The sequence below is a fragment of the Somniosus microcephalus genome, chromosome 11, assembly GCF_052327205.1.
Source record: "Somniosus microcephalus isolate GS21.2 chromosome 11, FLI_Smic_1.0, whole genome shotgun sequence".
Taxonomy (NCBI): domain Eukaryota; kingdom Metazoa; phylum Chordata; class Chondrichthyes; order Squaliformes; family Somniosidae; genus Somniosus; species Somniosus microcephalus.
In genome coordinates, this window is record NC_140997.1 from 57,211,423 (window position 1) to 57,238,285 (window position 26,863).

At 44.5% G+C, this 26,863-nt stretch overlaps 1 protein-coding gene across 4 annotated transcripts in view; it reads right to left on the reverse strand.

The window, feature by feature from the left end:
- Positions 1-26,863, reverse strand: part of mrtfba (myocardin related transcription factor Ba) — a 320,882-nt gene that overhangs the window by 285,149 nt on the left and 8,870 nt on the right. For all 4 annotated transcript variants that reach the window (XM_086000754.1, XM_086000755.1, XM_086000756.1 and 1 more), the window contains exon 2: positions 22,713-22,833. The gene's annotated coding sequence lies outside the window, so the exon portion shown is untranslated. The remainder of the gene's footprint in view (positions 1-22,712; positions 22,834-26,863) is intronic.

Consider the following 26,863-nt stretch of genomic DNA (forward strand, 5'->3'; position numbering starts at 1 on the left):
TATCATTGTTCTGTACTCTTGAATCAACCTGCCGTGCAATGTGTGTTTTTTTTAATTCATTGATGGGATGTGGGCGTCGCTGACTAGGCCTGCATTTAGTGCCCATCCCTAATTGCCTTTGAGAAGATGGTGGTGAGCCGCCTTCTTGAACCGCTGCAGTCCATATGGTGTAGGTACACCCACAATGCTGTTAGGAAGGGAGTTCCAGGATTTTGGCCCAGCGACAGTGAAGGAACGGCGATACAGATCCAAGTCAGGATGGTGTGTGGCTTGGAGGGGAACTTGTAGGTGGTGATGTTCCCATGTGTCTGCTGCCCTTGTCCTTCTAAGTGGTAGAGGTCGCAGGTTTGGAAGGTGCTGTTGAAGGAGCTTTGGCGAGTTGCTGCAGTGCATCTTGTAGATGGTACACACTGCAGCCACAGTGCGCCGGTGGTGGAGGGAGTGAATGTTGAAGGTGGTGGATGGAGTGCCAATCAAGCGGGCTGCTTTATCCTGAATGGTGTCGAGCTTCTGGAGTGTTGTTGGAGCTGCACTCATCCAGGCAAGTGGAGAGTATTCCATCACACTCCTGACTTGTGCCTTGTAGATGGTGGAAAGGCTTTGGGGAGTCAGGAGGTGAGACACTGTAGAACAAACTGAACAGCTAGAAGAAACTGCCTCTACTAAATTTGCCTATGATAACAAATTGTGATGGACAGGCAATGTGAGAGCATGTACTGTTTTATTATATAACTAGCAGATCTTTCATGGCATTGCTCATGGTGAATCAGTGGATATGCTGCTTTCGAGATGCTAAACACCTTAAAGGCTTTCTATAATTTGCAGTATTACAATCTTGGGAAACGAGTTAATGTTATACGTTTAAGGAAAGTGATAAATGAGGTTTATCTCACCATCTATTATACATTAAAAATGGCTGGGTGGGTGACATTTCATTTCAAAATAGATGAAAAACCTCAAACACTCCTATGGGCTTTTTTCATTGTCAAATTCCACATTTACCTGCCATATCTGTAGGTGGTGCTGTGGCAGGCCTTTACAATATCACACAATGTAAATAGGAGTCAGCATGCATCTCCACACAAAAGCCATCAAGTGCATGTTCACCAAAATGTTTTCTCTATACCCCGAACTACTTAGAGAACCAGTAGTAATTCGTTCATGAATAATATATTGTAAAATGAAATGAAATGCAGATATTTTTCTGTAGCAGCTAACCCTCAGCCTTGTCAAAATCTATATTGGTGCACCAGCTTTCCCTTCAAGCCTCCATTATTTCCCCACCCCCTGACTAATTCCTAATTTCGAGGTGCTGTAGTAAAAAAAAAATCAAACTGGTAAATTTTAGTTGAATAATCACCCAGCAAGCCCCCATTCATGGCTGTGCTCAGTATTCAACTGTAAGGCACTGGCACGGTGTTTTATTTAGCCCCTTACAAAGAGCTCACTAGGCTTCTGCCAAACCCTGCCTAGACAGAGTCCCACGTCCCCCCCCCGAGCTGGCTGACTATGTCCGCTGGATTTGCCAACGGTCCTTTCCACAGAGAGTTAAGCAATCCCCTCCCCTACTTAGATAGTTTCCCGCCTCTTCCCATATAGTTTGCTGCCCCTTCCCAGAGATAGTTTCCCGCCCCTTCCCATAGAGATAGTTTGCCGCCTCTTCCCATAGAGATAGTTTCCCGCCCCTTCCCATAGAGATAGTTTGCCGCCTCTTCCCATAGAGATAGTTTGCTGCCCCTTCCCATAGAGATAGTTTGCAGCCCCTTCCCATAGAACTAGTTTCCCCATCTTTGCTCCCACATCCCACCCCAGCCCTGTCCCACTCTCAGTCCACTCCCCATCCTTCCCCTTTCTCTTGCCTTGGTCCAATTGTCCTCCCATGCTCCAACCCTGATTGACCTTACTACTGCACTTGGTCTTGATCATGGTCAAAGCCAGGGGAGTTACAATAAATATTGCACTACTCATGACAGTTACTTTCAATCTAGAGAAGTGTGAGGTAATGCATTTGGGGAGGGCTAACAAGGCAAGGGAATACACAATAAATGTTAGGATACTGAGAAGTGCAGAGGAACAGAGGGACCTTGGAGTGCATGTCCTTTATTAGCTGAGGCACAGAATACAAGAGCAGGGAAGTTATGCTTGAACTGTATAAAACACTAGTTAGGCCACAGCTAGAGTACTCTGTACAGTTCTGGTCACCACATTACAGGAAGGATGTGATTGCACTAGAGAGGGTACAGAGGAGATTTACAAGGATGTTGCCAGGGCTGGAGAATTTTAGCTATGAGGATAGATTGAATAGGTTGGGGTTGTTTTCTTTGGAACAGAGGAGGCTGAGGGAAGACGTGATTGAGGTGTATAAAATTATGAGGGTCTAGATAGAGTGGATAATTCCCTTAGCAGAGAGGTCAATAACCAGGGGGCACAGATTTAAAGTAATTGGTAGAAGGATTAGAGGGGAGTTGGGGAGAAATGACACTAGGAAAACTCCCATGCTCTTCCTCAAATAGTGGCTTTTACAACCACCTGAACAGACCGATACTGTCTTGGTTTGACATCTCATCTCTGGCAATACTGTACTCCTTCAGTACGGCACTAAATTGTCAGCCTACATTATATGCTCAAGTCCTGGAATGGAACTTGAACCCACAAAGGCATGAATACGACCACAAGCTAAGCTGACACTGACAGGGAGCGTACATGATTGTCACAGAGCGGCTCCACAGGAAACTGCAGAATCTATGACTTTGGACTAACCCAAGATTGGAACCACATGATCCTAGGAAGTCACATTATCAACTGGGCGATCTGTATTTCCAGCGGATAGTGAGGTTTCTCATGTCCCGTGGTTCTCATACCAGTACAAAGTCACTATCCCCACAGGACTCCGACGTGCACACCCGTATCAATGTAAGCAGAGAGGGTAGTGTGTATATAAAAAAAAATTGATGTCTTTGAAGTTTTTAGAAGGACAAATATTCTGTGTGTGTTATTTTATAAAATAGGGGAGTACTTTGGACAAAATCTCAGTTACAAATAACAACATAACGTGTGGATTTGGCACATTTATTGTTTCCAAGCTTTGAGCGGTCTTTGAGTTATTATGCATCTGAATTGGTCTAAATCGCACACAGACATTTAAGGATATGATTTGTGGTAATAGTGTCTTATCGTTCCCTCTAAAAGTGGAATGGTCAGTGCTAAAGTCAGCATTTTACATCCTTTTTAAAATGTTCTGGAATACAGTACCCATGAATGTTTTGCAAAATATCTAATACCACACCTCAGATACTCAAACGTTAAGAAAATGATGTGTGTAGAAATACAACCAATTGTCGTTGCTTTACTATCATTCTTGAGAATAGTGTTCAACATTTACAACTTGCATTTCTATAGCCTTCGTTAGATACAAGGAGAAGTCTTAGAGCACTTTATACCACAGTGGATAGTGAGTGGACCCCGGGCAGGTTGAGGGAGGGAAGAGAAAGAGAGTCAGAATGAGGTAAAAGCAGAAAGAAAGTGAAGGGATTTTAAAGAGGTTTGTGAATGCAGTGACGGAGGTAGCAGGATGGAGATGGTGAGACTTATGCAATATTTGCTAGATATATAAAGATGGAAACCACGCTGGTGAGTTTTGGGGTACAAAGTTCAATTTAATATCTGGTATTGAGGGTCCAGTATTGACAATATTTTTTGTGGCTTTATTTCATGTACAATAAAGTAAAGTATAGTACTTTACTTACTTAAGTCTTACTTGCAAGCCAGACTTCTAGTAAGAATGCCTTTCTAAAGCAGATAAAAGATTAAGCCCAATAGTAAGCAAAAGTAAATCTTTAAATCTATCCAACCAAAAATAACCATGTGGAACTAATTATGAAAAACAAGCCTTCCTGACTGGCAATTACAGCTTTTCACACAGGTATGTGCAGTATTCTTTCCAACTTTCCACAATGTCAGCACAAATTTGAAATAAATAATATTGCGATCACACATACATCGTACAGTACATTGAAATCAAACTATAAGAAACAATTTGCAGTATGAATTATGAAATCCACATGTTAACTAGATTTCCTTGGTACCCCCAATCTTTCAAAACAGGTTTCAACTTGCATCTAAAAATGAGATTAGGAACATAGGAAGGCATTCAGCCCCTTGAGCCTGTTCTGCCATTCGATGAGATCATGGCTGATCTGCGATCTTAACTCCATATACCCGCCTTTGGCCCATATCCCTTAATACCATTGGTTAACAAAAATCTCTCAGATTTTAAATTAACAATTGATCTAGCATCAATTGCCATTTATGAAGAGAGTTCCAAACTTCTACCACCCTTTGGCCTAGAAATTGAGTTTTGGCTTAGCCAGGGCTTTAGCGCCGGAAGTTAGTGCCGGCGCTAAGTCCCCCTGCGCGCGCCAAAAATTCAGCAGGGCCGCGCCCAAACGGCTGCCAGCGCTACTGAAGGGTCTTTGCGGCGGTAAATCGGCGCTAACTGCCGTTTCGCGCCGCAATTCCGGCGCTGCGGCACCCGATGCGGTGCGGCAGGCTCGGGAAGTGCAGGCCTCCTCCTTCCCTTAAGGAGGAGCTGCCTGCACCCGGCCGCGGCCCGCGAAAATCTTTTTAAAAATGAGCCCGGCACCTCGGACAAGTGCCGGGCTTGCTTCTGTTCGGGGGGGGGGGGGGGGAAGTCCGGGGAGGGAGCTGCGGCCAGGCGGCTGGCGGGAAAGCAGCCGGCCGCCGCGGGGCCTTTAATGCGCCGGCGCAAAGACTTGTAAGACTCTGTTGCCAGAGTCTTAGTTGCGGCTGTCACGGGCGAGGCGGCCGCAACTGAATTTCGGCGCTGGGGCCCGTCGGCATGGCAACCGGGACGCTGCGCACACCGATGACGTCATCGGTGCCGGCGCAGCGCTACCGGTCTACCGCGGCGGAAGGGCCCCAGGCAATTTCGGCGCCGGCGCCAAATGCAGCGCTAGGCCCTCTAGCGCCGCAAAATTGGCGCTAAGGGCACTCAATTTCTAGGCCTTTGTGTGTAGAAGTGTTTCCTAATTTCACTCCTGAAAGGTCTGGCTCTAATTTTTAGACTAGACCCCCTAGTCCTAGAATCCCCAACCAGCGGAAATAGTTTCTCTCTATCTACCCTATCTGTTCCCTTTAATGTCTTGAAACTTCGATCAAATCACCCCTTAACCTTCTAAATTCTAGGGAATACAACCTTAATGTGTGTAATCTCTCCTTGTAATTTAACCCTTGAAGTCTGGGTAACAGTCTGGTAAACCTACATTGCACTCCCTCCAAGGCCAATATATCCTTCCTAAGGTGTAGTGCCCAGAACTGCTCCCGGTACTCCAGGTGTGGTCTAACCAGGGTTTTGTACAGCTGCAGCATAACTTCTACCCCCTTGTATTCTAGTCCTCTAGATATAAAGGCCAGCATTCCATTAGCCTTTTTGATTATTTTCTGTACCTGTCCATGACATTTTAATGATCTGTAAGATTCTGTAAAAGTAGCAAATGAAATATCAGGAAGGAAGACAAACTGATCTAAACAAGCAATGTTCCTTAATTAACTTTTTCTTTTAGTCACTACTTTAATTTTTTTTCTCAGTCAGCTAGGAAGTTGAGGTACACAGGGTGATCACTGTTGCTGTTCCTTATACAGTCAACAGATTGCTGATGTGGGTGAATGTTAAACATTAGGGGGGGGAAAATTCAGTATTGCCCCGTTTGGGGCGCCATTATCGGCTGTGCGCAAAGTTTAGCGCCTGGCGCTAATTATCGCCTCCGATGGCAAACTTGGCTTTTATCGCCCCTGGAGGTGATTGGAGCACTAAATCAGGCGCTACACACCTGTCTTAAGGTGCAAAGGCCAAGGAGCGAGGTGCTACCTCACAGCGCTGGCGAAGCTCATGTGATGTCAGTCAGCAATTGAACACAGACACACTGGCACCGTCCAATTCTTAAAGGGGCGTTCTGACAAATGGTCATCGACCTGAAACTTTAATTCTGTTTCTCTCTTCACAGATGCTGCTTGACCTGCTGAGTTTCTCCAGCATTTTCTGTTTTTATCTTAAAGGAGAGGGTTGATTTTACTCTCCATCCACATTCTGCTCATTGCAGCCTTGAATCTTGGCCTGGAGAGACCTGTACATCAAATCTGCTGGAAAGAACAATGGAGAGAACCAGGGAAAGAGTTCAGAGTGCAGCCCCCATAGTCTCTTCTAAATCGATACAAGTAAGAGCAAATCAAAATCAACCTGCAAAGTGCTGCTCAGTACCCAAAACTCCTTCACACAGCGTTGAATCTCTCCAGAAGTCTCTCTCTCTCTCTCTCGCTCTCTCTCTCAGAATGCATGGTGCAAAAATGTCACCAACAAAAAAAGGCAGGAAGTGGTTGCCTTTAAATAGCGCTCCCCAGTCCCTTCCTGACTGCAAAACGCTCCCCTCAACCTGTCGTTGCTAGCGGCAGGCGGTAAGGCAGGGGGCGCCACTCAATATCCGGTCCGGAGCGCTACCGGGGCGTTGCGCACTCGACGGACGTCATGATCTGCCGGCACAGGAGATCGTGGCGGCAGTGTTTACTGCCGCTGCAAAATGTCTAGTTAATTTTGCAAGCGTTGCAAACATCGCCACGCCCGAACGATAGTTGCTTTGCGCTCCATTAGCGCGCCTTCTTAAGGCGCTAACGGGAGGCGCAGACAACTGAATGTCTCCCCCTAAGTTCTTATTCCACCCCCTGAAATAAACAGGAGAAACCTTTATAAAAGGGATCTAGGACCAGACATTTAAACTTTTACTCTATTATTTTAATATAGCCTTCAAAAATAGTTTATTTTAACATTTTTCTTCAATTCTACTTTTTCAGCATGCTTCCTGCTCTCAAGATTGCACTGCTCAGCAACAGAACATTTTTCTTCTTTGCTCAGAGTGGCAGCATTATGTACTGGAGTGCTTTCCTTATACTATTCTAACAGAATCCCTAACTGTGACCCCATAAACCCACATTCTACAGCATCATCACTGGTTTTATTTCCCTCACTCTAAGTGTCAGCTTGGCTCAGTTGGTAGCACTCTTGCCTCAGAGTCAGGTCATGGCTTCATGACCTGCTGCGGACTGGAGTAGGTAATTTAGGCTGACATTTCAGTGCAGTATCGAGAGGGTGCTGCATTGTTGGAGGTGCCTTTTTTCCGATGAGACATTAAACCAAGACTCTGCCTGCTCAGGTGGATGTAAAAGATCCCATGGCACTTTTCAAACAAGAGCAGGGAGTTCTCCTGGTGCTCTGGCAAAGATCCCACCCTCAACCAACACCACCAAAAAATCAATCAATCAATCATTTCCTGTTTCTGGGACCTTGCTTTGCACAAATGGCTGTGGTGTCTATAGAAGAACAGTGACTGCACTTTCAAAGTAATCCATTGGTTGTAAAGTTCTTTCAGACATCCTGAGGACATGGTAAGGCACCACACAAATGTAAGGTCTTGTTACTTAGGATGACGGAGCAAAATGGGCAATTGTTGCCTTCTCTACTGTGTTTGGGTGGACTGGGAATTAGGAGTGTGAATAAACCAAACTCATTCAATTAGCTTTGCTTCTCTTCCAGTATAGGAATATCTTCCATTTTTAATTCGACTCCGTGTTTACATAAAATCATCCCTTTTGCCTAGTAAATGCAAGAAATGTATAGTTTCAGGCTATCGAGGTGACCAGTTAGAGATCAGACACAAAAACACTTTTTTTTATTGCTTATGTGTGAATGATTAAACTGGCAATTGTATGAATTATTGTTCAAATTCATGCCGTTCAATTTTATTTGATTTGTCACGAAAGACCTGAACCAGGACTTCAACAGATATCGGATGAGAGAGCACTTAACAGACAGAACTGGTAGCAGACAGATCAGGGCTGGAAATGAACAAGACGCAAGGTCATAAGAGGACACTGAAAAGATCTGTAACAACAAAGACAGCCTGCTGAACTAACAAGAGGAGAAAATTCCAATTCGATCAGAAAGCAAAAATCAGATAGGCCAAAATAAAATTTGAGTTGACATGAAAAAAATCAATTCGGGCAGAGAGGATATTCCAGTGGAAGTGAACTGGAGGTCAGACTCCCTGAAGAACTGCAAGGCTTACACTGAAAGCAAAATTGGTTTGGGGAAAAAAAAAAACAGCTCGCAAAATTCAGAACTTATTTATTGGACAATTAGCTAATAAAACTAGTAAGACTAACTTTGAAAAACAGCCAAGGCCAGTACAAATTTTTAACCCCTGGCTAATATCTACTTTTTATCAATCTTATTCCCAATTGGTAAATGCTGTAGAACTACAATTCTACCCACCATTCTTTAACCTTGGTATTGGTCAGGGGAGGGGAGGTGGGCGTTTAACGGATATTGTGGTTTCCATATTTAAATTTGTGGGCACAATTGTTTTCCACCAGCAAACAGCAATTGTGACAAGGAAAAATTGGACCGCCAAACATGCAACAACTTTGGTTAAAATGCAATATGCTACTAAATTGCTGAGTTAACATCACTTTGTTTGGACAAACGGGGCATGTACGTGATTTTGCGAATCTCTATTTTCCAGTCACATACGGTGATGAAGTTGAAAAAAAAGGATCAGGTGAATTTACAAAAAAAAAATCCCCTCTATTTTAAGCACCAGTCTGGATTTGCTGCAGGACTCGTTGCCATAGAAATCTACAGTGCAGCAGTAATATCCTGACTGCATGTGCAAAAATCTTCTCCAACTGATACACAAATGTCAGCAAAGCCTTTGAGGCAATTAACAAATAGCATTAACAGATGGAATTCATAATAAATAAGCCACAGTATGGTGAATGGTTTAGATTAGGGAGAGAAAACTTGATTCAATTACAATACTGAAACATGGTTTGATTTAGTGCAAATATTTTGGTTGATTTATACATTTTACAGATCGCGTCTTTCAGCTTCTCTTCACGAGGTACTTGTATCCATAAATAATCCTGAACATATTATGGAAATAGAGAAGTGAGGAGGGTGGCGGATTCAAAGTGATGACTAATTATAGTTGTCAAGGCAACAAACAGATGGGAAAATAATGGTGCTAGTACAAGAAACAAATGGGTCCAATGATGTTCATAACCTTCCTTTTCTGTGTGTACTTTGAGTCTTAAGGCTGAGAAGCTACTACAGCTAAAAAAAATATATGTTGATCATCTGCTGGCTCCCTTTCATTGCTATGGAAGTCATTTTTGTTTAATGAAGAATTCAAATCATTTTTAAAGGAACTATCCTGAAAACATCAGCCTCGTGTTAATACAAGTGCTTAATTTTGATATAGGCTATAAGAAGAAATAATGCTGGGTTAACTTTTTTAAAGTACCAAGTTCAGAGACTCTGGGCTGGATTTTACCAGCCCTGAGGAGGCGGGTTTGGAGGCAGAACTGCTGGCAAAATGGGAAAAATTGGGAGCGGGTCCCAACCCGCCCACGAACCATCTTCCCGGGAGGCGGGTCCCCGACTCGCACAGGGACCCGTCTCCTCGAGGTGGGAAGGGGATTAGAGCAGTTTTGAGGCTTATCCCCATTTTACCCTTGCAAGTGCAGGCTTCCCGACGGCTGTGAACCTCGCCAGGGTCAGCAAGGTGAGCAATGGGTCTGCATGTCCGCTGTAGAGGTGAGTGATGGGTACAAGTGTAGACAGGTAAGTACGAGGGGAGTGTAAAGTGTTGGAAAAAGTTTCCTTACCTTTGTTTCTTTCTGCAGGCTTCAAGCCTTGGGGATCCAGATGTGCCTCATCTCAACGGCAGAGATACCAGAATGGCTGCTGCATTCTCAGATGCAGCAGCCATCTGCTTTATGCTGAGGAGAGGTGTCGGTGAGCCTTCTGTGCAAGGGCTCACCTTAGAACAGAGGTTGTCAGTGTTTGACAGCTTCTCAAAGCTGTCAAACGCTGACAATTCACCTGTCAAAAAATTTTTGACAGATGAAATGTCATACGCTGACATCCTCCATCACTGGCTTTCCCTTAATTGGCCGGTAAGCCCACAGTGTGGGCTTAATAAGGTCAATCAAGGGAAAATAGCGTGGGTTGGTCAGACGTCGTTGGGGACGGGAGTGAAACCCGAAAACCAGTAGTCCCGCCTCCAACGTGCCCCCATTGACAAAATCTAGCCCAATAGGCCAAAAGTGCAAGGGACAGGTTTGCAATCTTGAAACTGAACCCGAGCTGTTGTTACACATTTCCAATTTTCCACTGCTCCTTTTATCCAAACCCTGTTATTCTGGAGGCAAATTACACAACAGAATCACGAACCAATTTAAAGTCTGCATAATTTTAATAATTGTATTTAAAAATATAGGCTTGTAAGTACTTACAAGAACCAAAGTAAGGCTTTGTCAAATAAAACAAACCGCGTATTTAGACCATATTTCTGCAGGGCGCCCCCTGTTAATGCCAAGTTTTGTAGTGCGTACACAAGGTGCATATTTTTGCAGGATAACAACCTCAACTCTCACCTCAAAACATCCAATATATAATATAAATTATATATAAAATTAATACATTAACAACAATATGTCTCTGTGCACAGGCGCTGCGCTTTGTTACAATGCAAAACAATTTTAAGGTTGCATTTACACTGCAGCTCCCACTCGGTTTACATTGTTGACTCCTGCCTGGCTGTAACTTTAACTGTCCTGTTTCGGAGAGAGGTCAGAGCAGGCCTGGATACTTGTAATTACAGAGCAAACTCCCAGCAATGCCACACCAGATCTGTTAATAATTATTATTTAAAGTTGCATTTAAGGTGCTAGAGAATAAAGAAGTGCTCACCAGTCAATATCGAAAGTCATATGCAACAGAGATATAAATGCAAAGTACTGCAGATGCTGGAAATCTGAAATAAAAACAGAAAATGCTGGAAATACTCAGGTCAGGCAGCAACTGCGGAGAGAGAAGCAGAGTTAATGTTTCAAACGTTAACTCTATTTCTCTCTCCATAGTTGCTGCCTGACCAGCTGAGTATTGCCAGCATTTTCTGTTTTTATATGCAACAGAGATACTGAAGAATGATCCTTGACTTATCCCTCACCTTGTTAAAACAGGAAATACTATGATAGATGCAAATGGTCAATTTGGAATGGAACTTTGTCAGAGCCTACGCATGACAGCTCAGAGTTTTTTCATGCTTCCGCAGGCTGCAATCAAGATCCATCCCCGTTTTCTCCAGGCATCCTCCTCCCTGCGGAAGAAATGTTAAATTAATCTACGATTAACTTAGCATTTTTTCCAAAATGAGGAAGAACCCGTCCTCCACTCTGCCTCTCACCACGGGCACAACCCAGATCACAAACCCACCAAGTCAAGAATCACAGTAACTAATGCAATGTCTCACCTGATTAAATAATTGTTGTGTGAGTTTTTCAGTATCCCTACAATTCAGGATAATGGCCCAGAATTTGCTGGATATAGAACGGCGAGTTCATGACACACGCGGTTATTAGTGCGTGAAACACCCGGCAATATGTGGCGAGGAAGAGCTATGGCGTGAGTTGCGAATTGCCACAAATTGCTGGACGATTTGTGCCACTCCGCCGTTAACCTCGCAAAAAAAGGGAGCACGCTGTCAATCTCCCCATGAGTGTCAACAAATTACTGGATTTGTGCCATACATACAAATTAAACTCTCCACAGAAAGTTAGGGCTGCTATTTCATGTTGTAAGGACCCTGTTAGTGAGGTGATTTATGGTCCTGACATGAAACTCAACCTTGGAAGCCCAGAAAGGGATCAATTGAAACTGTGGAGTCTCACTCCTGCAGGTAGTAAATTGTCCAGCGAAGTTTTTTTTAATTGTTTGATTTTCTTCTTATATTTCCGTTCTGTCTTTTTTTCTCTCTCTCTTAATCCAATCTTTCTTTTCCTCTATTTCTCTTTCTGTATCTAAATTTGACTCTAATTCACCCTATTTCCTTCTCCGTCGTTCCTCGGTTTCTTTCTCTATCCTTAAATTTAATTGGTTAAGGAGATAGACTATTGGTCCTGTTGTTGACCTGTGCCGTTATCAGATAACACTTCCAGCAATTTGCGGCGCAAAAATAAGTGGAGCTGAAGGGCGAGGAAAAAATCCAACGTACAGCACGAGCCACAAGATGCTTCGCTCCAACAAATTTTACATAAGAACATAAGAAATAGGAGCAGGAGCAGGCCATTCGGCCCCTCGAGCCTGCTCCGCCATTTAATGAGATCGTGGCTGATCGGATTTTGGCCTCAACTCCACTTTCCTGCCCGCTCCCCATAACCCTCGACTCCCCTGTTGCTCAAAAATCTGTCTATCTCAGCCTTGAATATATTCAATGACTCAGCTTCCACAGGTCATCAAGAACTTTTGTTTTCCAGTGCTGCTTTTATCCTGCACCCTTTGCACTATGGTTTCAGCATGCTGATGCCTGTAAGGCAGCTGCCACCATCTATACTCGTGAGCTTCCCCTTCAGACTGACACCTTTTGCACACAAGTGTTGCTCTTCTTGATGTACAGTGGTTGAATCATTACATCTTGAATCTACATGCTTTACAAAAAGGGACAATAAAATCTAATTGATTTTAATTCTTCAAAAGATGCAGTTTATTTAAGTCTCTTCCAAAATCAAACAGCAGCTACCAAATTTTATTTTTCATGGCTCCACACTTAATCTTTCTTCGCCTGGTGACATTCTTGGCCTCACTCTACATGATCTTTTGACCTCACATTGAACTTCCACATCTCTTCCAAAGACTACCGCCAAGAAGCTGCTTCTTCCTTTGCACCAAACACTTTTCCCTCTCAATAACTCTTAACTGTCAATAAAGTCTTTAAGTCAAAGACTTAACACTGCTCTCACATCTGGAGAACCTCTTCCAACAGCTTTCTTGCAATCCTGGACAGGATAAAAGCAAAACCTCATTGTTTGATTGGTAGTCCTGGTCTCTGTTGTAACTAATCTTGTCTCACTATTTTAAGAATATTCCTATGGTCACCGCTCCTCTAATCTTTGTTCTCTTTTTCTTCCCAAGCTGCAAATATGTGCTCCTGTATGTCCTTCCCCTCCCTCCACCCTGACTACTGAAATTGAGACTCAAGGAGCTGTTCCTGACCCTAACTGACTCATTATTGGGACCGCAAAACGATGGAACCCCTTAACCCCCCTCAATATTCCTTTTCCTGCTACAAGCTACAGGCTTTTAAAACCCCTATTTGATTTCATCTAGTTTGCATACATAACAATTCCTACACTTCAGAGTAATTGTGTGAAATGCTATGAAATTTTTTAATGTGATCACTTTCAAAAAAAGAATTAAAATTGTTTAATTAATATTTTTTCATTCATCTTGAACTTCTATTGTCCTCTTTTCAATCTTGATTGTGTCAGACACAGTGGGCCTAGGCCCTTCACCTAGGTTTCCCAACAATAAAAGAAAATCTGCATGAGTGAAATCACCTCGAACAGGTAGCCTCAGATCACTTTGCTCTGTACCACGGCGAGTGTAACTGCCCACATTTTAACTTTTTTTTAAAGAAAGTTTTCAAGTTACTTCAGATTGTAAGGAATTAACCTTCCCCTTGGCAGGTCGCAATCAGAAGAAGCTGACGGAGTATCTTCAACTATGCATCACACGCGTCCCGCCAATCGCAATCTTCTCCCCGTGATACTGCACAAATGTCGCCATGCCTCATTACTTCAATGTTGGTCACTGACCTTCCAAATAGATACCAGCCAACATTCTCCAGGCGCACTCGGGGATACATAAAGGAAACCACCCTGGAAAAAGGAGAGATTTCTAAAATGGTTTCCTAAAATGACAGTAGCCCTTGACTTTAACACTGTGCAACATTCCATGCCTTTAACAAATTATGTTAAACACCCTAATGTATCATTATTTTCTAGCTGCGAAACAATCCCTAGCAATGTCAGTAAATGTTTGGCAAATCCCAGTGTTTACGACAAACTGAATGTTCAAAACCAGTATAACTGAAAATTGATCAATAGGGAACCAAAGGTCCAATTTACCATGTTTTAATTAATGTTAAAGAACCAGCTGATTCAAAACTGTACATGACTTCGACGCTGAACATTCTCAAATACATGTAGCTCAAAATTATACTCCACATCAATGGATTCTCTCATTTGGATTTTTTCCCCCATCGGGTAGAAATTAAACATAATTTTTATCCATTTCTTCACTTTTTTCCAAAGACAATGGCACCGATTAAATTCAACTGAACACATAGATAAGTAGGAACCATGTAGAACTGCAGATGTGAATGGCAGAAACCACCAGGCTAACCCCCGCACAACTGACCCTTTCTCTTGCTTTCAGAATTCCCGTTCTACCTGGACCCCTCCCCCTGGCCTCTTACCCTCTCTAGATCTTTTCATCGCTAACTGCCGTCGTGACATTGGCCGTCTCCATTTCTCTGCTCCCCTCACTCACTCCATCCTACCTCCCTCTGAACTTGCAGCACTCCATTCTCTTAGATCCAACCCTGACATTGTCATTAAACCTGCTGACAAGGGTGGTGCTGTTGTTGTTTGGCGAACTGACCTCTACCTAGCGGAAGCTGAATGCCAACTCTCCGACACCTCCTCCTACCTCCACCTAGACCATGACCCCACTACCGAACATCAAACCACCATTTCCAAGACTGTCACTGACCTCATCTCCTCTGGAGATCTTCCCCCCGCAGCCACCAACCTCATAATTTCCCAACCCCGCACAGCCCGCTTCTACCTCCTTCCCAAGATCCACAAACAGGACTGCCCTGGTAGACCCATCGTTTCAGCCTGTTCTTGCCCCACAGAACTTATCTCTTCCTATCTTGACTATCTTTTCTCCCCTTGTCCAGTCTCTTCCCACCTACATCCACGACTCTTCGGACGCCCTCCGCCACTTTAACAGTTTCCTGGCCCCAACCGCTTCCTTTTCACCATGGACGTACAATCCCTCTACACCTCCATCCCCCACCAGGATGGCCTGAGGGCGCTCCGCTTCTTCCTTGAACAGAGGCCCGACCAGTCCCCATCCACCACCACCCTCCTCCGCCTGGCTGAACTTGTTCTCACATTGAACAACTTCTCCTTTAACTCCACTCATTTCCTCCAAGTCAAAGGTGTTGCGATGGGTACCCGCATGGGTCCTAGCTATGCCTGTCTTTTCATGGGATATGTGGAACACTCTTTGTTCCAGTCCTACTCAGGTCCCCTCCCTCACCTCTTTTTCCGATACATTGATGACTGTATTGGTGCCGTTTCCTGCTCTCGCCCCGAACTAGACAATTTCATTTACTTTGCCTCCAATTTCCACCCTTCCCTCACCTTCACATGGTCCATCTCTGACTCTTCCCTTCCCTGACTTCTCCGTCTCCATCTCTGGGGATAGGTTATTGACCAATATTCACTACAAGCCCACTGACTCCCACAGCTACCTGGACTACACTTCCTCCCACTCCGCCTCCTGTAAAGACTCTATTCCATTCTCCCAGTTTCTCCATCTCCGCCGTATCTGCTCCGACGATGCCACCTTCCATACCAGTGCTTCCGACATGTCTTCCTTTTTACTCAACCGAGGATTCCCCTCTACCGTGGTTTCCCCTCTACCGTGGTTGACACGGCCCTCGACCGTGTCCGTTCTATCTCCCGCACTTCTGCCCTCACCCCTGCCCCTCCCTCCCGGAACCACGATAGGGTTCCCCTTGTCCTCACCTTTCACCCCACCAGCCTCCACATTCAACGGATCATCCTCCGCCATTTCCACTACCTCCAAAGTGATCCCACCACCAAACGCATCTTCCCCTCCCCTTTCAGCATTCTGTAGGGACCGCTCCCTCCGAGACACCCTAGTCCACTCCTCTATCACCCCCAACAGCCCTTCCCCTGGCACCTTCCCGTGCAAGTGCAGGAGATGTAACACCTGCCCCTATACCTCCCCCCTTCCCACTGTCCAGGGCCCCAAACACCCCTTCCAGGTGAAGCAGCGATTTACTTGTACTTCTTGCAATCTAGTATACTGTATTCGCTGCTCACGATGCGGTCTCCTCTACATTGGGGAGACCAAACGCAGATTGGGTGACCGCTTTGCGGAACACCTCCGTTCAGTCCGTAAGGGTGACCCCGAGCTTCCGGTCGCCTGTCATTTTAATTCACCGCTCCATTCCCACTCGGACCTCACCGTCCTTGGCCTCTTACATTGTTCCACGGAAGCTCAACATAAACTCAAGGAACAGCACCTCATCTTCCGATTAGGCACTTTGCAGCCTTCTGGACTCAATATCGAGTTCAACAATTTCAGATCATAACCTCGGCCCCTATTACATTTTTACTTATATATTTTTTTCCCCACCCCTTTGTTTTGGTTTCTCCCTCCCCCCCCTTTCCTTTTTTTTCTCTCTCCCACATGGCAGCTGTCTCTCATTCTGCCAGAACATTTCACACCTAATCTGAGCCATCTTTTGTCTCCACTAGTCCTATTACCATCTCGTCTGGTTTTGAATACCTCTTAATGTCTCTTTACTTCTTTTGTTCTATCGCAGCCCTGCCTTTCGATCTATTTCATTTCTTTTCCAGTTTTGAAAAAGGGTTCACCCGAAACGGCGACTCTTATTTCTCTCCACGGATGTTGCCTGGCCTGCTGAGTTTTTCCAGCATTTTCTGTTGTTATTTAGGCTAATGTATATGTGTAATGATATTATCCAGAAAAATATGGAACAGATCCTGTTCAGCATGCTTCACCATCTGCAAGGGATTAGAACATAAGGCTGCACATATTATCTTTGCATAACATGCTGGATTTATTTTCAAGCAAATTACTGCATTCACTCAAGATAGATGGTGCTTAAACACCTCCAGCAAGTCCTATTACACATTGGCATTTTTATCACTTTGACTAGCTTTATTGGCCCGGATTTTGTAGTGGGCAATGATGGCGAACTGTCAGTGTTCGCCGCTATTACCCTTCTGAAACTGACCGCAACTTCAGGATTTAGCGCATGCACATCTAAACGGACAGTCATTCACTGCTCCGACACCCACTCCATAGCCGGAAATCAGTGAAACTGATGAAAACTTGGGCTTTTCCGCGCTAATATCGCTGTTAAACACCCCATTAAATGTTAAGCCCTATCGGAATAGGTATAACTGGGGTTTTAACAGCGTATTGACTGCTAAACAAGCGTTCTAATGCTGAAAAACTAATTTTCATATTTTTGGAATGTAAAATTTCTCCATTTTGATCAAAATTATAATTTAAAATTTGTTTTTAAGTTTGTTCTTTATATTTCAGCTTCTACCTTATCCCCATGTGAAAGTCCCAATCTTTATATCGCTCTCTAACATTTTTAAAAAGTCCGGATAAAAGCAGCTTCTCATGTCCTGCTTTGCTGTCTGTGAGAATTCTTCAATGTGATTGGCTGCTTAGACAACTTGTTGACGTCACAGTAGCTCTTTGCTGGGAATCCCCATGATTGAGCGCTGCAATCAATTACACGTGGGAAAAGGCAAACTTCTCGCCAGAGAGATCACGGGATCTCTGTGGGCAGCGCCTTTGCTTCGCCGCTGACCGCAAATTCCAGGCCAAAGTCTCAATTCCCTGGTATGGCTTCTCGTAAACACTTCGGGCTGGATTTTCATTGAGGCGGCGTGTAGGAGGCGGGACTACAACTTTTGGGGTTGTAGTCCCGCCTACATCGAGTTGTGGCCAACCCATGCGATTTTCACTTGATTGACCTTGTTGAGCCCACCCAGCAGGCTCAGCAGGCTAATTAAGGGCCACCCGGCAACAGGTGACATCACAGACAGACATTTCATCTGTCAAGAGCTTTTGACAGATGAAATATCAGCGTTTCACAGCTGTTTGAACACTGACAATCTGTACTCTAAGTTAATTCCTTCCTCTCGGGATGATTTTGAGATCTCTCCGGAACAGAAAGCTGAATGCTGCAGATTTTGACAGATCGCTGCCATTCTGCTTTCTGTGCCGGTGAGATGAGGGACTCCCGAAACCTGAAGGAAGGAAGGCTGTAAAGGTAATTACATGTAAGTAAAACTTATTTAAACACTTTACACAGACCAAACACACTTACCTCTGCACTCATGCACCCATCACTCACCTGAACACCGGACATCTCGAACCCTCCAAGCCCTTCATCCAGACGGCCCACCTCGCTAACTTGGCGTGGTTTGGAGCCGTCGGGAATCCCACACTTCACCAATAAAAATAGGATTAGGCTAAAAACTGCCTGTTAACTACCTGTTAACAGGCAGTTAATTGGCACTAATCCCCTTCCCACCTCAGGGAGGCAGGTCCCAGCGCAGGTCGGGTACCCGCCTCCTTTGAAACTGGCATGGAGGCGGGTTGGGGGCAGGATGGGTTCGTGCCCCCCGATTTCAAGATTTTAACCTCCCACACGCCTCCAATCCCACCTCCACGGCCCAATGAAAATCCTGCCCTTATTCTTAAATGGCACATCCATCAATAACAACTACTGCACAGCAGATGGAAGGAACTTAGTCTGATCAACAAGACCTAATCCTGCTAATGAAACTAGAAAGAATGTGTTGAAGTTTTACAAAGTCACATTAGTCTACATAAACAGCATTACTTTTTTGTAGGAAGAGGCGCAGCTTTTAACTGATTTGAAGAATACGCGTGCTGTCACTAAAGTGAATCCAGAGCACTGGCATGAGCCAGCCTTACTTTACAAAGAGAAAGGCAACAGTCCAACTCTTGAATTATGGTTCTCTGATCTCTTTTCTTTTTCTGCATACGTAAAGCTAATTGACTCTTCTCTCATCCCATACCAAGGCAAAATGTGGGCAGTACAGAAAAAGAAACAAGATTTTAATGTTGCACAACTTGTTCAAACTCAGGGAACAGAGTGTTTGTCTCATCATCAAAAGGTTGAACAGAAGTGTTTTGCATTCAAATTCAAGGTGGAGGGTGTTCAGAGAAAAGCAACCACAATAAATCCACGATTTGCAGCTCTAAAGCTATGTGGAGAAGCTCACAGAATTAAACGGGTTACCACTGGGAGAAAACAAGAATTGGGGGGGGGGGGGGGGGGGGAAAGATATGAAACAGGTTTTCAAAATTCTGTAGAACTGGGCAAATATCTGGTTAAGAATGAGCCGGAGGGGGGGGGTTAATAAAATGCACCATTTGTTGTGATACACAGCCCCGCACACGCGCCCGCCCGCACACAGCCCGCGCCCGCCCGCACACAGCCCGCGCCCGCCCGCACACAGCCCGCGCCCCCGCACACAGCCCGCGCCCCCGCACACAGCCCCCGCACACAGCCCGCGCCCCCGCACACAGCCACACGCACACAATTGGCTTCAGTGCTCCAGGACAAGGATGGGGGAAAATAGCCATGGTTCCATCTACTGGAAAATATATGTACATGGACAGCAAGTGGGGAGGATTAAGTTTAGTCTGGCTTTAATATTGACTTTACCAACTTCATTTACCTTAATCATAGCTCCCATTTTCCCCTCAGACAGCAGGTGCTGGTAATTTAGCATTAGTGTACCAGTGTTTCTGGGAATGGGGGAAGTTGTGGATTGGTGCTCGGGATGAGGATCCCTATTAGTGCTCAGCCGGCGGGGTGGTCTGCACCACTGGTGTCTAGCTGCCTTTTCCTTCCACACACTCCTAGGCCACTGGAGCCTTCTCCACTTTGGCAGATTTTCCATGTTTCCCCCTCCCTCCCGGAGCCATTCAGACATTCTCTGGGTCTTGTATATATCTTTTATTTCACTAATTTCTCTCATTATCACCTCCTTTTGTCTTACACCATTATCATTTCTGTCATTTATTCATCTCCTGTCCTCCACCGAATCACTTTATAGACTTTTATTTTTCTCCCCGCCCCCTTGTCCATGGCAGTATTCCTCCTTAGAAGCTGTTCATCTGTAACATCTTCCAGTTCTGACAAAGGGTCATTAATCCTACCTTCCTCTCTCCACAGATACTGCCCGACCTCCCGAGTATTTCAGCATTTTCTTTCAGATTTCCAACATCTGCAGTGTTTTGCTTTTTGAATGTAACTTTCAGGGGTTATGTTATGTGTCATTGGCACGTCAGACAGGAGGAGATTGGTTTTGTGGGCTTTACAATAAGGCAACATCTCACACAAGGCTTTGCCCGTGGAAATTGTGGTAGATAACGGGGAAAGTGAATAATGGATGTTCACTATAGTCCTTCTGGTTTCTCTATGAAATATTCTTTTAATATTACACTTAAAAAAGATATTCAATTTGAAAGCATAGCTGATCCCAGTTGAACCACAAGGTAATATCAGCCAACATGAATAGTACTAGCCACATTCGAGTCACCACGACCTGTATGGATTTCTGGCTCTCTAGTTTATAGTGTTGCTGTCTACCAGCATTAGCAGCTAGGGGTACACTGAATGAAAGATAATTATCTACCGTCAGTAAACTTAAGTTCTATAAACTAAAAGAGGATTTTATTTCACTGTAATGAACCACCTTTGTTCAGTACATTGTAGAACATCCTCCCTTTCATGCTACTGTAATTTTATTTACTTGCATATATACCACTTGATGGTGGCATAGACACTGCAAGACTGAATATAAGTCAATGTGCAAACAGTGAAACACAAGGCAGTTAAACTGTGCACAGAGGTTGCATGATCTCACAGAGCATGAAATATCAAAATGCTGACCCACCAAGCTAGTTATTTTAATGTTAATGGAGAAAATATTTATTAAAAATGATCAGTTTTCTGATTCCAGTTTAAGAATTACTACAAAGAAATAGGAAGTGAGATATTCCCCCAAAAATGGTCAAAATCTTGGTTACAGAAATTTCTTTTAACAGGAATTAATTTATCCATTGTTCTAATAGATCCAAAATGTGTACACAGTGGTGAACAGTTCTTTCCCACTTGCTTTTAGGAGCAATAACTGGTGTCAACCATGGCTCAATGCTGACATTCTCACCTCCGAGTCAGAAGTAGGGGTTCAAGCCCCACTCCAGAGACCTGAACATCTCATTTCGCCTGACACTTTAGTGCAGTGCTAAGGGAGTGCTGCACGGTCGTAGGTGCTTCTTTCCAATGAGACATTAAATGTAGGACCTGTCTGCCCTCTCTGATGAACATAAAAGATCCCACAGCACTTTTCAAAGAAGAGCAGGAAAAGGTCATCAACTTTGCTTCCAATTCCCAACCTTCCCTGGCCTTCACATGGCTCATCTCTGACTCTTCCCTTCCTCAACTTCTCTATCTCCAATTCTGGCTGTTGACTAATATCTACTATAAGCCCACCGACTCCCACAGCTACCTTGACTACACTTCCTCCCACCCCGCTTCCTGTAAAGACTCTATTCCATTCTCCCAGTTTCTCCGTCTCCGTTGCATCTGTTCAGACGATGCCACCTTCCATACCAGTGCTTCCGATATATCTTCCTTTTACCTCAACCGAGGATTCCCCTCCACCGTAGTTGACAGAACCCTCGACCGGGTCCGTCCCATTTCATGCACTTCTGCTTTCAACCCCGTCCCCTCCCTCCCAGAACCACGATAGGGTTCCCCTTGTCCTCACCTTCCACCCCACCAGCCTCCACATTCAACGGATCATCCTCCGCCATTTCCGCCACCTCCAGCGTGATCCCACAACCAAACACATCTTCTCCTCCGCTCCACTTTCAGCATTCCGAAGGGACTGTTCCCTCCACAATAACCTGGTCCACTCTTCAATCACCCCCAACAACCCCTTCCCTTCCCACGGCACTTCCCGTACATGTGCAGGGGATGCAACACCTGCTCATTTACCTTCTCTCTTCCCACCGTCCAGAGCCCCAAATACTCCTTCCAGGTGAAACAGCGATTTATTTGTACTTCTTTCAATTTAGAATACTGTATTCACTACTCACAATGCGGTCTCCTCTACATTGGGGAGACCAAACGCAGATTAGGTGATTGCTTTGCGGAACACCCTCCGTTCAGTCTGCGAACATGACCCCAAGCTTCTAGTTGCCTATCATTTTAATTCTCCACTCCACCCCCACTCTGACCTCAGCCTTCTGCACTGCTCTAATGAAGCTCAATGGAAGCTCGAGGAACAGCACCCTCATCTTTTGATTAGGCACTTTAAAACCTTCCGGACTCTTCACGGAGTTCAACCATTTCAGATCATAACCACCGCTCCCATTTTTCCAGACAGCAGCTGCTGGTAATGATTCTGCTCTTGCCATTTACACCTCTTCCAGACCCATCTTTTGTTTCTTTACTTGTCCTATTACTATCTCCTTTTGGCTTGCACCATCATCCCTTTTGTCATTTAATCTCGCCATTGTTCCACCTTATCACAGTCCTTCCCTTTTGTTCCTTCATCCCATGTCCCCTTTCCCTGCCTCTGTCCTTGCTTAAAACCTGCTATCTCTTTTTCCAGTTCTGATGCGAGGTCATCGAGCGGAAACATTCACTTTGTTTCTCTCCCCCCACGGATGCTGCCTGGCCTGCTGAGTATTTCCAGCATTTTCTGTTTTTATTTCAGATTTCCAGCATCTGCAGTATTTTGCTTTTGTTGTGGGGAATTCTCCCAATGTCGTCTGTCTAAGTGATCTTGTATTCTCCTGTCAGTGTGTCAAGTGTATAAGTGCCACCTCTCGAGTTTTAAATATTGCTGCATTCTGTGTGTCCTACAAGGAAGGAGCAAGAACTTACATTTATATCGTGCCTTCACAACTTCAGTTCGGCCCACAGCCAATTAATTACTTTTGCAGTGTCGTCACTGTTGTAATGTAGGAAAACTTGGCAACCAAATTGTGTACAGCAAGCACATAACCTGGAATTGAACAGAACAGCAAGAAGTTTTTGTAAATTTGTACAACACATTGACATTTCTGGATTGTACTCTAACCAAAATATTTAATTTATTGAATACATAGCCACAACATCTGTTTAACATGTTAGTTCGAGTCGTGGAAATGCAGATATGGTAAAGAGCAGTATTAAAAATCAACATTTACAAATCTGCCTTTCCTAATTTGATTAGATTAACGTGTTGAATTAGGCACACATGTAGACACTGTAAAGGCCAATATTCATATTAATATCAAAGTTTACAATGTCTCCACTTCCAGGATCTCCAGCAAAACACTTTTCCTGCTGCAATCTGCCTGATGCTCAAATGCTGTTACAATGAGGGTCTGCAGTATCATTCAGTGGGGTTACAAGAAATAAAATATTGGAAATTGCAACACTGTGCCATAATTACAACCTATTTACTATTATTCCTGCAAATGCGTGTGCCAACATTCTGCCGTTACACCTCCCAAAAATGATAACTCATACTGGCAAATGCTCCCACATGTGATGGCAGTACTGCAGTACCTTGCCAAGCAGTGATCCTTCATATGAAAGCCTGGACAGTGAAAATTGATAGGCTATTCACCTAATCAAATTCTATCCTCAACCTACTTTTACACATGCTATTCGTCATTATTATGTTAATTGTGGTATTAAAAACAGAATGTAACTGACACAAAATCCTTTTTACCCCACATACTGCACTCTGAAACTCACCAGCAGACTAATGCTGCATTCATCTTATAGCGCGGCCACCAATGCCTGCCCCAATTTCAGTAGTAGGTACATGAGGCAGCCCTACAACCTGCTAAGCCCACCTAGAAAGCTGATGATTTTCACTAAAACCCTTGAAATATAAAGATTTCCATTGGAGGCAGAGGGGGGACCTGTCAGTATAAGCCAGCAGTGTCTGTACATACATTCTCCAGACACGTGCAATTGTTTTCCTCCTTATGGCACCTGGAGTGATGTGCACACCATTTTGTACAGTAATTGGTCCACAATACTCTAGACTACAATGAAACCTGATAAGATTGCACCATTGGAAGAAGATAAAATTGCCATCTATCTCATCAGCTTATTTCTCATTGTACCAATGTGGCTTGAGATAATTTTTAAAATGTTCATGCCCTCAAAAATTGATATGGACATGCAATTGCCACTATCAAATCCCAGGTGCATATACAATATTATCAAACCAATAGCTGCTAGCATAGTTGCAGGTGAATTCCCATTAATCCAAAATGAACACAAGCCCCTGGCACATTTTTCCAAATTCTTTATCTATGGTTTTTGACAATCTGCTTAAGGAGGATCCAAACTTATGTCCAGATTTTCCTAATGTCCATGTGAACGGGTGTGTGTGTGTGTCTGTGTGTTATTAGAACCATTATGAACTACAGCATCAATAGTGTAAGACAAGATTTTATTGGGAAATAGTCGTGTTAATATAGAAATTCAGTTAATTTATTTGATGGTGTGTTAGCCTCGGAGTCAAAAGGTCATGGGTTCAAGTCCTACCAGAGACTGGAACGCATAAACTAGGCTAACACTCCAGTGTAGTACTGAGGAAGTGCTGCATTGTCGGAGGTGCAGTCTTTCAGATGAGACAATAAACGAAGGCCTTAACTGCCCTCTCAGGTGGATGTAAAAGATCCCATGGCACTATTTCAAAGAAGAGCAGGGGAGATATCCCAGGTGTTCTGCCCAATATTTATCCCTCAATCACCATCACTAAAACAGATTATCTGGTCATTATCATATTGCACAGCGCAGCCAGTGTCAGAGCAGTGAATGACTGACCGCAACTTCAGGATTTCCACGTTTAGATGTGCATGTGCTACATCCTGAAGTTGCAACCAGTTTCAAAGGGGTAATAACAGCCAACGCTGTTTGTTCGCCAAAATTACCCACTGCAAATTCTGGCCCATTATCTGGTCATTATCACATTACTATTTATGAATGTAAGAAGTCACACAACACCAGGTTATAGTCCAACAGCTTTATTTGAAATCACAAGCTTTCGGAGCGCTGCTCCTTCGTCGGGTGAAGTGGAGAAATGCATAAAGACACAGCTTATATAGTCAGAGAATCATGTCAGATGTTTACAGGTAATGTTTCCAATTGCCATTTATCACACCTCGGCAGAGAGATAATCACAGCAATCAAAGGTGTGAATGGTGTCCAAACAGGTCAGTCAGGAAAACATTACATCAAAGAACAATGAGGTGGTGTCACAAGGGGTCAAATATTGCAGATGCTGGGGTCTGTATGAAAAACAAAAAAAGACAAAAAACATTTTTTTTGCTGGAAATCACAGCAGGTCCGGCCGCATCTGTGTAGAGAGAACAAGCCAATGTCGACTCGAGTCTGGATGACCCTGCGTCAGGTGGGGTTACATGTAGTGTGACATGAACCCAAGATCTCGGTTGAGACCGTCCTCATGGGTGCGGAACTTGGCTATCAGTTTTTGCTCGACGATTTTGCGTTGTCGTGTGTCTCGAAGGCCGCCACACAGGATCTCCAACCAACGCTATACACCAGATACATCGACGACATTTTCTTCCTATGGACCCACGGCGAAGAATCACTGAAAAGACTACACGATAATATCAACAAGTTCCATCCCACCATCAAACTCACCATGGACTACTCCTCAGAATCGGTTTCATTCCTGGACACACGAATCTCCATCAAAGACGGACACCTCAGCACTTCACTCTACCGCAAGCCCACGGACAACCTCACGATGCTTCACTTCTCCAGCTTCCATCCCAACCACGTTAAAGAAGCCATCCCCTATGGACAAGCCCTGCGAATACACAGGATCTGCTCAGACGAGGAGGAACGCGATGGACACCTACAGACACTGAAAGACGCCCTTGTAAGAACGGGAAATGACACTCAACTCGTCGATCGACAGTTCCGATGGGCCACAGCGAAAAATCGCATAGACCTCCTCAGAAGACAAACACGGGACACAACCAACAGAGTACCCTTCGTCATCCAGTACGTCCCTGGAGCGGAGAAACTACGCCATGTTCTTCGCAGCCTTCAACATGTCATTGATGACGACGAACACCTCGCTAAGGCCATCCCCACGCCTCCACTACTCGCTTTCAAACAGCCGCCTAACCTCAAACAGACCATCGTTCACAGCAAATTACCCAGCTTTCAGGAGAACAGCGACCACGACACCACACAACCCTGCCACAGCAACCTCTGCAAGACATGCCAGATCATCAACACAGACACCATCATCACACGTGAGGACACCACCCACCAGGTACATGGTACATACTCATGTGACTCGGCCAACGTTGTCTACCTCATACGTTGCAGGAAAGGATGCCCCGGAGCATGGTACATCGGTGAGACCATGCAGACACTGCGACAACGGATGAACGGACACCGCGCAACAATCACCAGGCAGGAGTGTTCCCTCCCAGTCGGGGAACACTTCAGCAGTCAAGGACATTCAGCCTCCGATCTTCGAGTAAGCATTCTCCAAGGCGGCCTTCGAGACACACGACAACGCAAAATCGTCGAGTAAAAACTGATAGCCAAGTTCCGCACCCATGAGGACGGCCTCAACCGAGATCTTGGGTTCATGTCACGCTACATGTAACCCCACCTGACGCAGGGTCATCCAGACTCGAGTCGACATTGGCTTGTTCTCTCTACACAGATGCGGCCGGACCTGCTGTGATTTCCAGCAAAAAAAATGTTTTTTGTCTGTTTTTTTGTTTTTCATACAGACCCCAGCATCTGCAATATTTGACCCCTTGTGACCCCACCTCATTGTTCTTTGATGTAATGTTTTCCTGACTGACCTGTTTGGACACCATTCACACCTTTGATTGCTGTGATTATCTCTCTGCCGAGGTGTGATAAATGGCAGTTGGAAACATTGCCTGTAAACATCTGACATGATTCTCTGACTACATAAGCTGTGTCTTTATGCATTTCTCCACTTCACCCGACGAAGGAGCAGCGCTCCGAAAGCT